Consider the following 14458-nt stretch of genomic DNA (forward strand, 5'->3'; position numbering starts at 1 on the left):
TGTGAATATTTGACTTAGTTTCGTGAAGTTGGATTTTTTGGCCAAAAATCAGTTTTTTGATGACCGCGGATATGGAAAACTTTTCAGATTTGGACCATTTTTGCTCAAAAACTGAAATGTTTGTTTTCTTGCCCGGATCCTGACTGTAGTGAGCTGAAATCTCTTGGGATTCATTTCTGGCATCTACTCACCTTGTGTGAACATTTCACTTAGTTTCGTGAAGTTGGATTTTTTGGCCAAAAATCAGTATTTTTGGCTGACCGCGGATATGGAAAACTTTTCAGATTTGGACCATTTTTGCTGAAAAACTGAAATGTTTGTTTTCTGCCCGGATCCTGACTGTAGTGAGCTGAAATCTCTTGGGGATTCATTTCTGGCATCTACTCACCTTGTGTGAACATTTGACTTAGTTTCGTGAAGTTGGATTTTTTGGCCAAAAATCAGGGTTTTGATGACCGCGGATATGGAAAACTTTTCAGATTTGGACCATTTTTTATCAAAAACTGAAATGTTTGTTTTCTGCCCTGATCCTGACTGTAGTGAGCTGAAATCTCTTGGGGATTCATTTCTGGCATCTACTCACCCTTGTGTGAACATTTGACTTAGTTTCGTGAAGTTGGATTTTTTGGCCAAAAATCAGTATTTTTGATGACCGCGGATATGGAAAACTTTTCAGATTTGGACCATTTTTGCCAAAAAACTGAAATGTTTGTTTTCTGCCCGGATCCTGACTGTAGTGAGCTGAAATCTCTTGGGGATTCATTGCTGGCATCTACCCACCTTGTGTGATTATTTGACTTAGTTTCGTGAAGTTCGATTTTTTGGCCAAAAGTTAGTATTTTTGATGACCGCGGATATGGAAAACTTTTCAGATTTGGACCATTTTTGCTAAAAAATGAAATGTTTGTTTTCTGTACGGATCCTGACTGTAGTGAGCTGAAATCTCTTGGGGATTCATTTCTGGCATCTACTCACCTTGTGTGAACTTTTGACTTAGTTTCGTGAATTTGGATTTTTTGGCCAAAAATCTTTTTTTTTGATGACCGCGGGATATGGAAAACTTTTCAGATTTGGACCATTTTGCTAAAAAAATGAAATGTTTGTTTTCTGTCCAGATCCTGACTGTAGTGAGCTGAAATCTCTTGGGGATTCATTTCTTGCATCTACTCACCTTGTGTGAACATTTGACTTAGTTTCGTGAAGTTGGATTTTTTGGCCAAAAATCAGTATTTTTGATGACCGCGGATATGGAAAACTTTTCAGATTTCGACCATTTTTGCCAAAAAACTGAAATGTTTGTTTTCTGCCCGGATCCTGACTGTAGTGAGCTGAAATCTCTTGGGGATTCATTTCTGGCATCTACTCACCTTGTGTGAACATTTGACTTAGTTTCGAAGTTGATTTTTTGGCCAAAAATCAGTATTTTTGATGACCGCGGATATGGAAAACTTTTCAGATTTGGACCATTTTTGCTCAAAAACTGAAATGTTTGTTTTCTGCCCTGATCCTGAATGTAGTGAGCTGAAATCTCTTGGGGATTCATTTCTGGCATCTACTCACCCTGTGTGAATATTTGACTTAGTTTCGTGAAGTTGGATTTTTTGGCCAAAAATCAGTATTTTTGATGACCGCGGATATGGAAAACTTTTCAGATTTGGACCATTTTTGCTCAAAAAACTGAAATGTTTGTTTTCTGCCCGGATCCTGACTGTAGTGAGCTGAAATCTCTTGGGGATTCATTTTTGGCATCTACTCACCTTGTGTGATTTTTTGACTTAGTTTCGTGAAGTTGGATTTTTTGGCCAAAAATCAGTTTTTTTGATGATCGCGGATATGGAAAACTTTTCAGATTTGGACCATTTTTGCTCAAAAACTGAAATGTTTGTTTTCTGCCCGGATCCTGACTGTAGTGAGCTGAAATCTCTCTGGGATTCATTTCTGGCATCTACTCACCTTGTGTGAACTTTGACTTAGTTTCGTAAAGTTGTTTTTTTTGGCCAAAAATCAGTTTTTTTTGATGACCGCGGATATGGAAAACTTTTCAGATTTGGACCATTTTTGGTAAAAAACTGAAATGTTTGTTTTCTTTCCGGATCCTGACTGTAGTGAGCTGAAATCTCTTGGGGATTCATTTCTGGCATCTACTCACCTTGTGTGAACATTTGACTTAGTTTCGTGAAGTTGGATTTTTTGGCCAAAAATCAGTATTTTTGATGACCGCGGATATGGAAAACTTTTCAGATTTGGACCATTTTTGCCAAAAAACTGAAATGTTTGTTTTCTGCCCGGATCCTGACTGTAGTGAGCTGAAATCTCTTGGGGATTCATTTCTGGCATCTACTCACCTTGTGTGAACATTTACTTAGTTTCGTGAAGTTGGATTTTTTGGCCAAAAATCATTTTTTTTGATGACCGCGGATATGGAAAACTTTTCAGATTTGGACCATTTTTGCTCAAAAACTGAAATGTTTGTTTTCTGCCCCGATCCTGACTGTAGTGAGCTGAAATCTCTTGGGATTCATTTCTGGCATCTACTCACCTTGTGTGAACATATGACTTAGTTTCGTGAAGTTGGATTTTTTGGCCAAAAATCAGTATTTTTGATGACCGCGGATATGGAAAACTTTTTAGATTTGGACCATTTTTGCTAAAAAACTGAAATGTTTGTTTTCTGCCCGATCCTGACTGTAGTGAGCTGAAATCCTTTGGGGATTCATTTCTGGCATCTACTCACCTTGTGTGAACATTTGACTTAGTTTCGTGAAGTTGGATTTTTTGGCCAAAAATTAGTATTTTTGATGACCGCGGATATGGAAAACTTTTCAGATTTGGACCATTTTTGCCAAAAAACTGAAATGTTTGTTTTCTGCCCGGATCCTGACTGTAGTGATCTGAAATCTCTTGGGGATTCATTTCTGGCATCTACTCACCTTGTGTGAACATTTGACTTAGTTTCGTGAAGTTGGATTTTTTGGCCAAAAATCAGTATTTTTGATGACCGCGGATATGGAAAACTTTTTAGATTTGGACCATTTTTGCTAAAAAACTGAAATGTTTGTTTTTCTGCCCGGATCCTGACTGTAGTGAGCTGAAATCTCTTGGGGATTCATTTCTGGCATCTACTCACCTTGTGTGAACATTTGACTTAGTTTCGTGAAGTTGGATTTTTTGGCCAAAAGTCAGTATTTTTGATGACCGCGGATATGGAAACTTTTCAGATTTGGACCATTTTTGCTCAAAAACTGAAATGTTTGTTTTCTGCCCTGATCCTGACTGTAGTGAGCTGAAATCTCTTGGGGATTCGTTTCTGGCATCTACTCACCTGTGTGAATATTTGACTTAGTTTTCGTGAAGTTGGATTTTTTGGCCAAAAATCAGTATTTTTTGATGATCGCGGATATGGAAAACTTTTCAGATTTGGACCATTTTTGCTCAAAAAACTGAAATGTTTGTTTTCTGCCCCGGATCCTGACTGTAGTGATCTGAAATCTCTCGGGGATTCATTTCTGGCATCTACTCACCTTGTGTGAACATTTGACTTAGTTTCGTGAAGTTGGATTTTTTGGCCAAAAATCAGTATTTTTGATGACCGCGGATATGGAAAACTTTTTCAGATTTGGACCATTTTTGCTAAAAAACTGAAATGTTTGTTTTCTGCCCGGATCCTGACTGTAGTGAGCTGAAATCTCTTGGGGATTCATTGCTGGCATCTACTCACCTTGTGTGAACTTTTAACTTAGTTTCGTAAAGTTGTTTTTTTTGGCCAAAAATCATTTTTTTTTGATGACCGCGGATATGGAAAACTTTTCAGATTTGGACCATTTTTGCTAAAAAAACTGAAATGTTTGTTTTCTGCCCGGATCCTGACTGTAGTGAGCTGAAATCTCTTGGGGATTCATTGCTGGCATCTACTCACCTTGTGTGAACATTTGACTTAGTTTCGTGAAGTTGGATTTTTTGGGCCAAAAATCAGTATTTTTGATGACCGCGGATATGGAAAACTTTTCAGATTTGGACCATTTTTGCCAAAAAACTGAAATGTTTGTTTTCTGCCCGGATCCTTACTGTAGTGAGCTGAAATCTCTTCGGGATTCATTTCTGGCATCTACTCACCTTGTGTGAACATTTCACTTAGTTTCGTGAAGTTGGATTTTTTGGCCAAAAATCATTTTTTTTTGATGACCGCGGATATGGAAAACTTTTCAGATTGGACCATTTTTGCTCAAAAAACTGAAATGTTTGTTTCTTCTGCCCTGATCCTGAATGTAGTGAGCTGAAATCTCTTGGGGATTCGTTTCTGGCATCTACTCACCTTGTGTGAACTTTTAACTGAGTTTCGTGAAGTTGGATTTTTTGGCCAAAAATCATTTTTTTTTGATGACCGCGGATATGGAAAACTTTTCAGATTTGGACCATTTTTGCTCAAAAACTGATATGTTTGTTTTCTGCCCCGATCCTGACTGTAGTGATCTGAAATCTCTTGGGGATTCATTGCTGGCATCTACTCACCTTGTGTGAACATATGACTTAGTTTCGTGAAGTTGGATTTTTTGGCCAAAAATCAGTTTTTTTGATGACCGCAGATATGGAAAACTTTTCAGATTTGGACCATTTTTGCTAAAAAACTGAAATGTTTGTTTTCTGCCCGGATCCTGACTGTAGTGAGCTGAAATCTCTTGGGGATTCATTTCTGGCATCTACTCACCTTGTGTGAACATTTGACTTAGTTTCGTGAAGTTGGATTTTTTGGCCAAAAATCAGTATTTTTGATGACCGCGGATATGGAAAACTTTTCAGATTTGGACCATTTTTGCCAAAAAATGAAATGTTTGTTTTTCTGCCCGGATCCTTACTGTAGTGAGCTGAAATCTCTTGGGGATTCATTTCTGGCATCTACTCACCTTGTGTGAACATTTGACTTAGTTTCGTGAAGTTGGTTTTTTTGGCCAAAAATCATTTTTTTTGATGACCGCGGATATGGAAAACTTTTCAGATTTGGACCATTTTTGCTAAAAAAATGAAATGTTTGTTTTCTGCCAGATCCTGACTGTAGTGAGCTGAAATCTCTTGGGGATTCATTGCTGGCATCTACTCACCTTGTGTGAACTTTTAACTGAGTTTCGTGAAGTTGGTTTTTTGGGCCAAAAATCATTTTTTTGATGACCGCGGATATGGAAAACTTTTCAGATTTGGACCATTTTTGGTAAAAAACTGAAATGTTTGTTTTCTGTCCGGATCCTTACTGTAGTGAGCTGAAATCTCTTGGGGATTCATTTCTTGCATCTACTCACCTTGTGTGAACATTTGACTTAGTTTCGTGAAGTTGGATTTTTTGGCCAAAAATCAGTATTTTTGATGACCGCGGATATGGAAAACTTTTCAGATTTGGACCATTTTTGCCAAAAAACTGAAATGTTTGTTTTCTGCCCGGATCCTTACTGTAGTGAGCTGAAATATCTTGGGGATTCATTTCTGGCATCTACTCACCTTGTGTGAACATTTGACTTAGTTTCGTGAAGTTGGATTTTCTGGCCAAAAATCAGTATTTTTGATGACCGCGGATATGGAAAACTTTTCAGATTTGGACCATTTTTGCTCAAAAACTGAAATGTTTGTTTTCTGCCCTGATCCTGAATGTAGTGAGCTGAAATATCTTGGGGATTCGTTTCTGGCATCTACTCACCTTGTGTGAACTTTTAACTGAGTTTCGTGAAGTTGGATTTTTTGGCCAAAAATCATTTTTTATGATGACCGCGGATATGGAAAACTTTTCAGATTTGGACCATTTTTGCTCAAAAACTGAAATGTTTGTTTTCTGCCCCGATCCTGACTGTAGTGAGCTGAAATCTCTTGGGATTCATTTCTGGCATCTACTCACCTTGTGTGAACTTTTAACTTAGTTTCGTGAATTTAGACTTTTTGGCCAAAAATCATTTTTTTTGATGACCGCGGATATGGAAAACTTTTCAGATTTGGACCATTTTTGCTAAAAAAATGAAATGTTTTTTTTCTGTCCAGATCCTGACTGTAGTGAGCTGAAATCTCTTGGGGATTCATTGCTGGCATCTACTCACCTTGTGTGAACTTTTAACTGAGTTTCGTGAAGTTGGATTTTTTGGCCAAAAATCAGTATTTTTGATGACCGCGGATATGGAAAACTTTTTAGATTTGGACCATTTTTGCTAAAACACTGAAATGTTTGTTTTCTGCCCGGATCCTGACTGTAGTGAGCTGAAATCTCTTGGGGATTCATTGCTGGCATCTACTCACCTTGTGTGAACTTTTAACTGAGTTTCGTGAAGTTGGTTTTTTTGGCCAAAAATTTTTGATGACCGCGGATATGGAAAACTTTTCAGATTTGGACCATTTTTGCTCAAAAAACTGATATGTTTGTTTTCTGCCCCGATCCTGACTGTAGTGAGCTGAAATCTCTTGGGGATTCATTGCTGGCATCTACTCACCTTGTGTGAACATATTGACTTAGTTTCCTGAAGTTGGATTTTTTGGCCAAAAATCAGTATTTTTGATTGACCGCGCAGATATGGAAAACTTTTTAGATTTGGACCATTTTTGCTAAAAAACTGAAATGTTTGTTTTCTGCCCGGATCCTGACTGTAGTGAGCTGAAATCTCTTGGGGATTCATTTCTGGCATCTACTCACCTTGTGTGAACATTTGACTTAGTTTCGTGAAGTTGGATTTTTTGGCCAAAAATCAGGTTTTTTTGATGACCGCGGATATGGAAAACTTTTCAGATTTGGACCATTTTTGCTCAAAAACTGAAATGTTTGTTTTCTGCCCTGATCCTGAATGTAGTGAGCTAAAATCTTTTGGGGATTCGTTGCTGGCATCTACTCACCCTGTGTGAACATTTGACTTAGTTTCGTGAAGTTGGATTTTTTGTCCAAAAATCAGTATTTTTGATGACCGCGGATATGGAAAACTTTTCAGATTTGGACCATTTTTGCCAAAAAACTGAAATGTTTGTTTTCTGCTGCCAGATCCTGACTGTAGTGAGCTGAAATCTCTTGGGATTCATTGCTGGCATCTACCCACCTTGTGTGAACTTTTAACTTAGTTTCGTGAAGTTGGATTTTTTGGCCAAAAATCAGTATTTTTGATGACCGCGGATATGGAAAACTTTTCAGATTTGGACCATTTTTGCCAAAAAAATGAAATGTTTGTTTTTCTGTCTGATCCTGACTGTAGTGAGTTGAAATCTCTTGGGGATTCATTTCTGGCATCTACTCACCTTGTGTGAACTTTTAACTTAGTTTCGTGAATTTGGATTTTTTGGCCAAAAATCATTTTTTTTGATGACCGCGGATATGGAAAACTTTTCAGATTTGGACTATTTTTGCTAAAAAATGAAATGTTTGTTTTCTGTCCGGATCCTGACTGTAGTGAGCTGAAATCTCTTGGGGATTCATTTCTTGCATCTACTCACCTTGTGTGAACTTTTAACTGAGTTTCGTGAAGTTGGATTTTTTGGCCAAAAATCAGTATTTTTGATGACCGCGGATATGGAAAACTTTTTAGATTTGGACCATTTTTGGTAAAAAACTGAAATGTTTGTTTGCTGTCCGGATCCTGACTGTAGTGAGCTGAAATCTCTTGGGGATTCATTTCTGGCATCTACTCACCTTGTGTGAACATTTGACTTAGTTTCGTGAAGTTGGATTTTTTGGCCAAAAATCAGTATTTTTGATGACCGCGGATATGGAAAACTTTTCAGATTTGGACCATTTTTGCCAAAAAAATGAAATGTTTGTTTTCTGCCCGGATCCTGACTGTAGTGAGCTGAAATCTCTTGGGGATTCATTTCTGGCATCTACTCACCTTGTGTGAATATTTGACTTAGTTTCGTGAATTTGGTTTTTTTGGCCAAAAATCATATTTTTTGATGACCGCGGATATGGAAAACTTTTCAGATTTGGACCATTTTTGCTAAAAAAATGAAATGTTTGTTTTCTGTCCAGATCCTGACTGTAGTGAGCTGAAATCTCTTGGGGATTCATTGCTGGCATCTACTCACCTTGTGTGAACATTTGACTTAGTTTCGTGAAGTTGGATTTTTTGGCCAAAAATCAGTATTTTTGATGACCGCGGATATGGAAAACTTTTCAGATTTGGACCATTTTTGCTCAAAAACTGAAATGTTTGTTTTCTGCCTGGATCCTTACTGTAGTGAGCTGAAATCTCTTGGGGATTCATTTCTGGCATCTACTCACCTTGTGTGAACATTTGACTTAGTTTGGTGAAGTTGGATTTTTTGGCCAAAAATCAATATTTTTGATGACCGCGGATATGGAAAACTTTTCAGATTTGGACCAATTTTGCTCAAAAACTGAAATGTTTGTTTTCTGCCCTGATCCTGACTGTAGTGAGCTGAAATCTCTTGGGGATTCATTTCTGGCATCTACTCACCTTGTGTGAATATTTGACTTAGTTTCGTGAAATTGGATTTTTTGACCAAAAATCAGTATTTTTGATGACCGCGGATATGGAAAACTTTTCAGATTTGGACCATTTTTGCTGAAAAACTGAAATGTTTGTTTTCTGCCTGGATCCTGACTGTAGTGAGCTGAAATCTCTTGGGGATTCATTTCTGGCATCTGCTCACCTTGTGTGAACATTTGACTTAGTTTCGTGAAGTTGGATTTTTTGGCCCAAAAATCAGTATTTTTGATGACCGCGGATATGGAAAACTTTTCAGATTTGGACCATTTTTGCCAAAAAACTGAAATGTTTGTTTTCTGCCAGGATCCTGACTGTAGTGAGCTGAAATCTCTTGGGGATTCATTTCTGGCATCTACTCACCTTGTGTGAACATATGACTTAGTTTCGTGAAGTTGGATTTTTTGGCCAAAAATCAGTATTTTTGATGACCGCGGATATGGAAAACTTTTCAGATTTGGACCATTTTTGCTAAAAAACTGAAATGTTTGTTTTCTGCCCGGATCCTGACTGTAGTGAGCTGAAATCTCTTGGGGATTCATTTCTGGCATCTACTCACCTTGTGTGAACATTTGACTTAGTTTCGTGAAGTTGGATTTTTTGGCCAAAAATCAGTATTTTTGATGACCGCGGATATGGAAAACTTTTCAGATTTGGACCATTTTTGCTCAAAAACTGAAATGTTTGTTTTCTGCCCTGATCCTGAATGAAGTGAGCTGAAATCTCTTGGGGATTCGTTTCTGGCATCTACTCACCTTGTGTGAACATTTGACTTAGTTTCGTGAAGTTGGATTTTTTGGCCAAAAATCAGGTTTTTTTGATGACCGCGGATATGGAAAACTTTTCAGATTTGGACCATTTTTGCTAAAAAACTGAAATGTTTGTTTTTCTGCCCGGATCCTGACTGTAGTGAGCTGAAATCTCTTGGGGATTCATTTCTGGCATTTTCTCACCTTGTGTGAATATTTGACTTAGTTTCGTGAAGTTGGATTTTTTGGCCAAAAATCAGGTTTTTTTGATGACCGCGGATATGGAAAACTTTTCAGATTTGGACCATTTTTGCTAAAAAACTGAAATGTTTGTTTTCTGCCCGATCCTGACTGTAGTGAGCTGAAATTTCTTGGGGATTCATTACTGGCATTTACTCACCTTGTGTGAACATTTCACTTAGTTTCGTGAAGTTGGATTTTTTGGCCAAAAATCAGTATTTTTGATGACCGCGGATATGGAAAACTTTTCAGATTTGGACCATTTTTGCTCAAAAACTGAAATGTTTGTTTTCTTGCCCGGATCCTGACTGTAGTGATCTGAAATCTCTTGGGGATTCATTTCTGGCATCTACTCACCTTGTGTGAACATTTGACTTAGTTTGGTGAAGTTGGATTTTTTGGCCAAAAATCAGTATTTTTGATGACCGCGGATATGGAAAACTTTTCAGATTTGGACCAATTTTGCTCAAAAACTGAAATGTTTGTTTTCTTCTGCCCTGATCTTGACTGTAGTGAGCTGAAATCTCTTGGGGATTCATTTCTGGCATCTACTCACCTTGTGTGAATATTTGACTTAGTTTCGTGAAATTGGATTTTTTGGCCAAAAATCAGTATTTTTGATGACCGCGGATATGGAAAACTTTTCAGATTTGGACCATTTTTGCTCAAAAACTGAAATGTTTGTTTTCTGCCTGGATCCTGACTGTAGTGAGCTGAAATCTCTTGGGGATTCATTTCTGGCATCTACTCACCTTGTGTGAACATTTGACTTAGTTTCGTGAAGTTGGATTTTCTGGCCAAAAATCAGTATTTTTGATGACCGCAGATATGGAAAACTTTTCAGATTTGGACCATTTTTGCTCAAAAACTGAAATGTTTGTTTTCTGCCCGGATCCTGACTGTAGTGAGCTGAAATTTCTTGGGGATTCATTGCTGGCATTTACTCACCTTGTGTGAACATTTCACTTAGTTTCGTGAAGTTGGATTTTTTGGCCAAAAATCAGTATTTTTGATGACCGCGGATATGGAAAACTTTTCAGATTTGGACCATTTTTGCTGAAAAACTGAAATGTTTGTTTTCTGCCCGGATCCTGACTGTAGTGATCTGAAATCTCTTGGGGATTCATTTCTGGCATCTACTCACCTTGTGTGAACATTTGACTTAGTTTGGTGAAGTTGGATTTTTTGGCCAAAAATCAGTATTTTTGATGACCGCGGATATGGAAAACCTTTCAGATTTGGACCTTTTTTGCCAAAAACTGAAATGTTTGTTTTCTCTGCCTGATCCTGACTGTAGTGAGCTGAAATCTCTTGGGGATTCATTTCTGGCATCAACTCACCTTGTGTGAACATTTGACTTAGTTTCGTGAAGTTGGATTTTTTACCCAAAAATCAGTATTTTTGATGACCGCGGATATGGAAAACTTTTCAGATTTGGACCATTTTTGCTAAAAAACTGACATGTTTGTTTTCTGCCCGATCCTGACTGTAGTGAGCTGAAATCTCTTGGGGATTCATTTCTGGCATCTACTCACCTTGTGTGAGCATTTGACTTAGTTTTGTGAAGTTGGATTTTTTGGCCAAAAATCAGTATTTTTGCTCACCGCGGATATGGAAAACTTTTCAGATTTGGACCATTTTTGCCAAAAACTGAAATGTTTGTTTTCTGCCCGGATCCTGACTGTAGTGAGCTGAAATCTCTTGGGGATTCATTTCTGGCATCTACTCACCTTGTGTGAATATTTGACTTAGTTTCGTGAAGTTGGATTTTTTGGCCAAAAATCAGTATTTTTGATGACCACGGATATGGAAAACTTTTCAGATTTGGACCATTTTTGCTGAAAAACTGAAATGTTTGTTTTCTGCCCGGATCCTGACTGTAGTGAGCTGAAATCTCTTGGGGATTCATTTCTGGCATCTACTCACCTTGTGTGAACATATGACTTTGTTTCGTGAAGTTGGATTTTTTGGCCAAAAATCAGGTTTTTTTTGATGACCGCGGATATGGAAAACTTTTCAGATTTGGACCATTTTTGCCAAAAACTGAAATGTTTGTTTTCTGCCCGGATCCTGACTGTAGTGAGCTGAAATCTCTTGGGGATTCATTTCTGGCATCTACTCACCTTGTGTGAATATTTGACTTAGTTTCGTGAAATTGGATTTTTTGGCCAAAAATCAGTATTTTGATGACCGCGGATATGGAAAACTTTTCAGATTTGGACCATTTTTGTTCAAAAACTGAAATGTTTGTTTTCTGCCTGGATCCTGACTGTAGTGAGCTGAAATCTTTTGGGGATTCATTTCTGGCATCTACTCACCTTGTGTGAACATTTGACTTAGTTTCGTGAAGTTGGATTTTTTACCCAAAAATCAGTATTTTTGATGACCGCGGATATGGAAAACTTTTCAGATTTGGACCGTTTTTGCAAAAAAACTGAAATGTTTGTTTGCTGCCTGGATCCTGACTGTAGTGAGCTGAAATCTCTTGGGGATTCATTTCTGGCATCTCCTCACCTTGTGTGAACATTTGACTTAGTTTCGTGAAATTGGATTTTTTGGCCAAAAATCAGTATTTTTGATGACCGCGGATATGGAAAACTTTTCAGATTTGGACCCGTTTTTGCCAAAAAACTGAAATGTTTGTTTTCTGCCTGGATCCTGACTGTAGTGAGCTGAAATCTCTTGGGGATTCATTTCTGGCATCTACTCACCTGTGTGATTATTTGACTTAGTTTCGTGAAGTTGGATTTTTTGGCCAAAAATCAGTATTTTTGATGACCGCGGATATGGAAAACTTTTCAGATTTGGACCATTTTTGCCAAAAAACTGAAATGTTTGTTTTCTGCCTGGATCCTGACTGTAGTGAGCTGAAATCTCTTGGGGATTCATTTCTGGCATCTACTCACCTTGTGTGAACATTTGACTTAGTTTCGTGAAGTTGGATTTTTTACCCCAAAATCAGTATTTTTGATGACCGCGGATATGGAAAACTTTTCAGATTTGGACCATTTTTGCCAAAAAACTGAAATGTTTGTTTTCTCTGCCTGGATCCTGACTGTAGTGAGCTGAAATCTCTTGGGGATTCATTTCTGGCATCTACTCACCTGGTGTGATTATTTGACTTAGTTTCGTGAAGTTGGATTTTTTGGCCAAAAATCAGTATTTTTGATGACCGCAGATATGGAAAACTTTTCAGATTTGGACCATTTTTGCCAAAAAACTGAAATGTTTGTTTTCTGCCTGGATCCTGACTGTAGTGAGCTGAAATCTCTTGGGGATTCATTTCTGGCATCTACTCACCTTGTGTGAACATTTGACTTAGTTTCGTGAAGTTGGATTTTTTACCCCAAAATCAGTATTTTTGATGACCGCGGATATGGAAAACTTTTCAGATTTGGACCGTTTTTGCAAAAAAACTGAAATGTTTGTTTTCTGCGCGGATCCTGACTGTAGTGAGCTGAAATCTCTTGGGGATTCATTTCTGGCATCTCCTCACCTTGTGTGAACATTTGACTTAGTTTCGTGAAATTGGATTTTTTGGCCAAAATCAGTATTTTTGATGACCGCGGATATGGAAAACTTTTCAGATTTGGACCATTTTTGCCAAAAACTGAAATGTTTGTTTTCTGCCTGGATCCTGACTGTAGTGAGCTGAAATCTCTTGGGGATTCATTTCTGGCATCTACTCACCTGGTGTGATTATTTGACTTAGTTTCGTGAAGTTGGATTTTTTGGCCAAAAATCAGTATTTTTGATGACCGCGGATATGGAAAACTTTTCAGATTTGGACCATTTTTGCCAAAAAACTGAAATGTTTGTTTTCTTTCCGGATCCTGACTGTAGTGAGCTGAAATCTCTTGGGGATTCATTTCTGGCATCTACTCACCTTGTGTGAACATATGACTTAGTTTCGTGAAGTTGGATTTTTTGGCCAAAAATCAGTATTTTTGATGACCGCGGATTTGGAAAACTTTTCAGATTTAGACCATTTTTGGTAAAAAACTGAAATGTTCTTTTGCTGTCCGGATCCTGACTGTAGTGAGCTGAAATCTCTTGGGGATTCATTTCTGGCATCTACTCACCTGGTGTGAATTTTTGACTTAGTTTCGTGAAGTTGGATTTTTTGGCCAAAAATCAGGGTTTTTTTGATGACCGCGGATATGGAAATCTTTTTAGATTTTGACCATTTTTGCTAAAAACTGAAATGTTTGTTTTCTCACTGGATGCTGACTGTAGTGAGCTGAAATCTCTTGGGGATTCATTTCTGGCATCTACTCACCTTGTGTGAACATTTGACTTAGTTTCGTGAAGTTGGATTTTTTTCCAAAAATCAGTATTTTTGCTGACCGCGGATATGGAAAACTTTTCAGATTTGGACCATTTTTGCCAAAAAACTGAAATGTTTGTTTTCTGCCCGGATCCTGACTGTAGTGAGCTGAAATCTCTTGGGGATTCATTTCTGGCATCTACTCACCTTGTGTGAACATTTGACTTAGTTTCGTGAAGTTGGATTTGTTGGCCAAATATCAATTTTTTTGATGACCGCGGATATGGAAAACTTTTCAGATTGGGACCATTTTTGCTTAAAAAAATGAAATGTTTGTTTTCTGCCCTGATCCTGACTGTAGTGAGCTGAAATCTCTGAGGGATTCATTTCTGGCATCTACCCACCTTTTGTGAACATTTGACTTAGTTTCGTGAAGTTGGATTTTTTGGCCAAAAATCAGTATTTTTGAAGATGTGGATATGGAAAACTTTTCAGATTTAGACCATTTTTGGTAGCAAACTAAAATGTTTGTATTATGCCGTGATCCTGACTGTAGTGAGCTGAAATCTCTTGGGGATTCATTTCTGGCATCTACTCACCTTGTGTGAAAATTTGACTTAGTTTCGTGAAGTTGGATTTTTTGGCCAAAAATCAGCTGTTTTGATGATCGCGGATATGAAAATCTTTTCAGATTTGGACCATTTTTGCTAAAAAACTGAAATGTTTGTTTTCTTTCTGGATGCTGA

Source organism: Patiria miniata, unplaced genomic scaffold (genome assembly GCF_015706575.1).
Source record: "Patiria miniata isolate m_02_andy unplaced genomic scaffold, ASM1570657v1 HiC_scaffold_3, whole genome shotgun sequence".
Taxonomy (NCBI): domain Eukaryota; kingdom Metazoa; phylum Echinodermata; class Asteroidea; order Valvatida; family Asterinidae; genus Patiria; species Patiria miniata.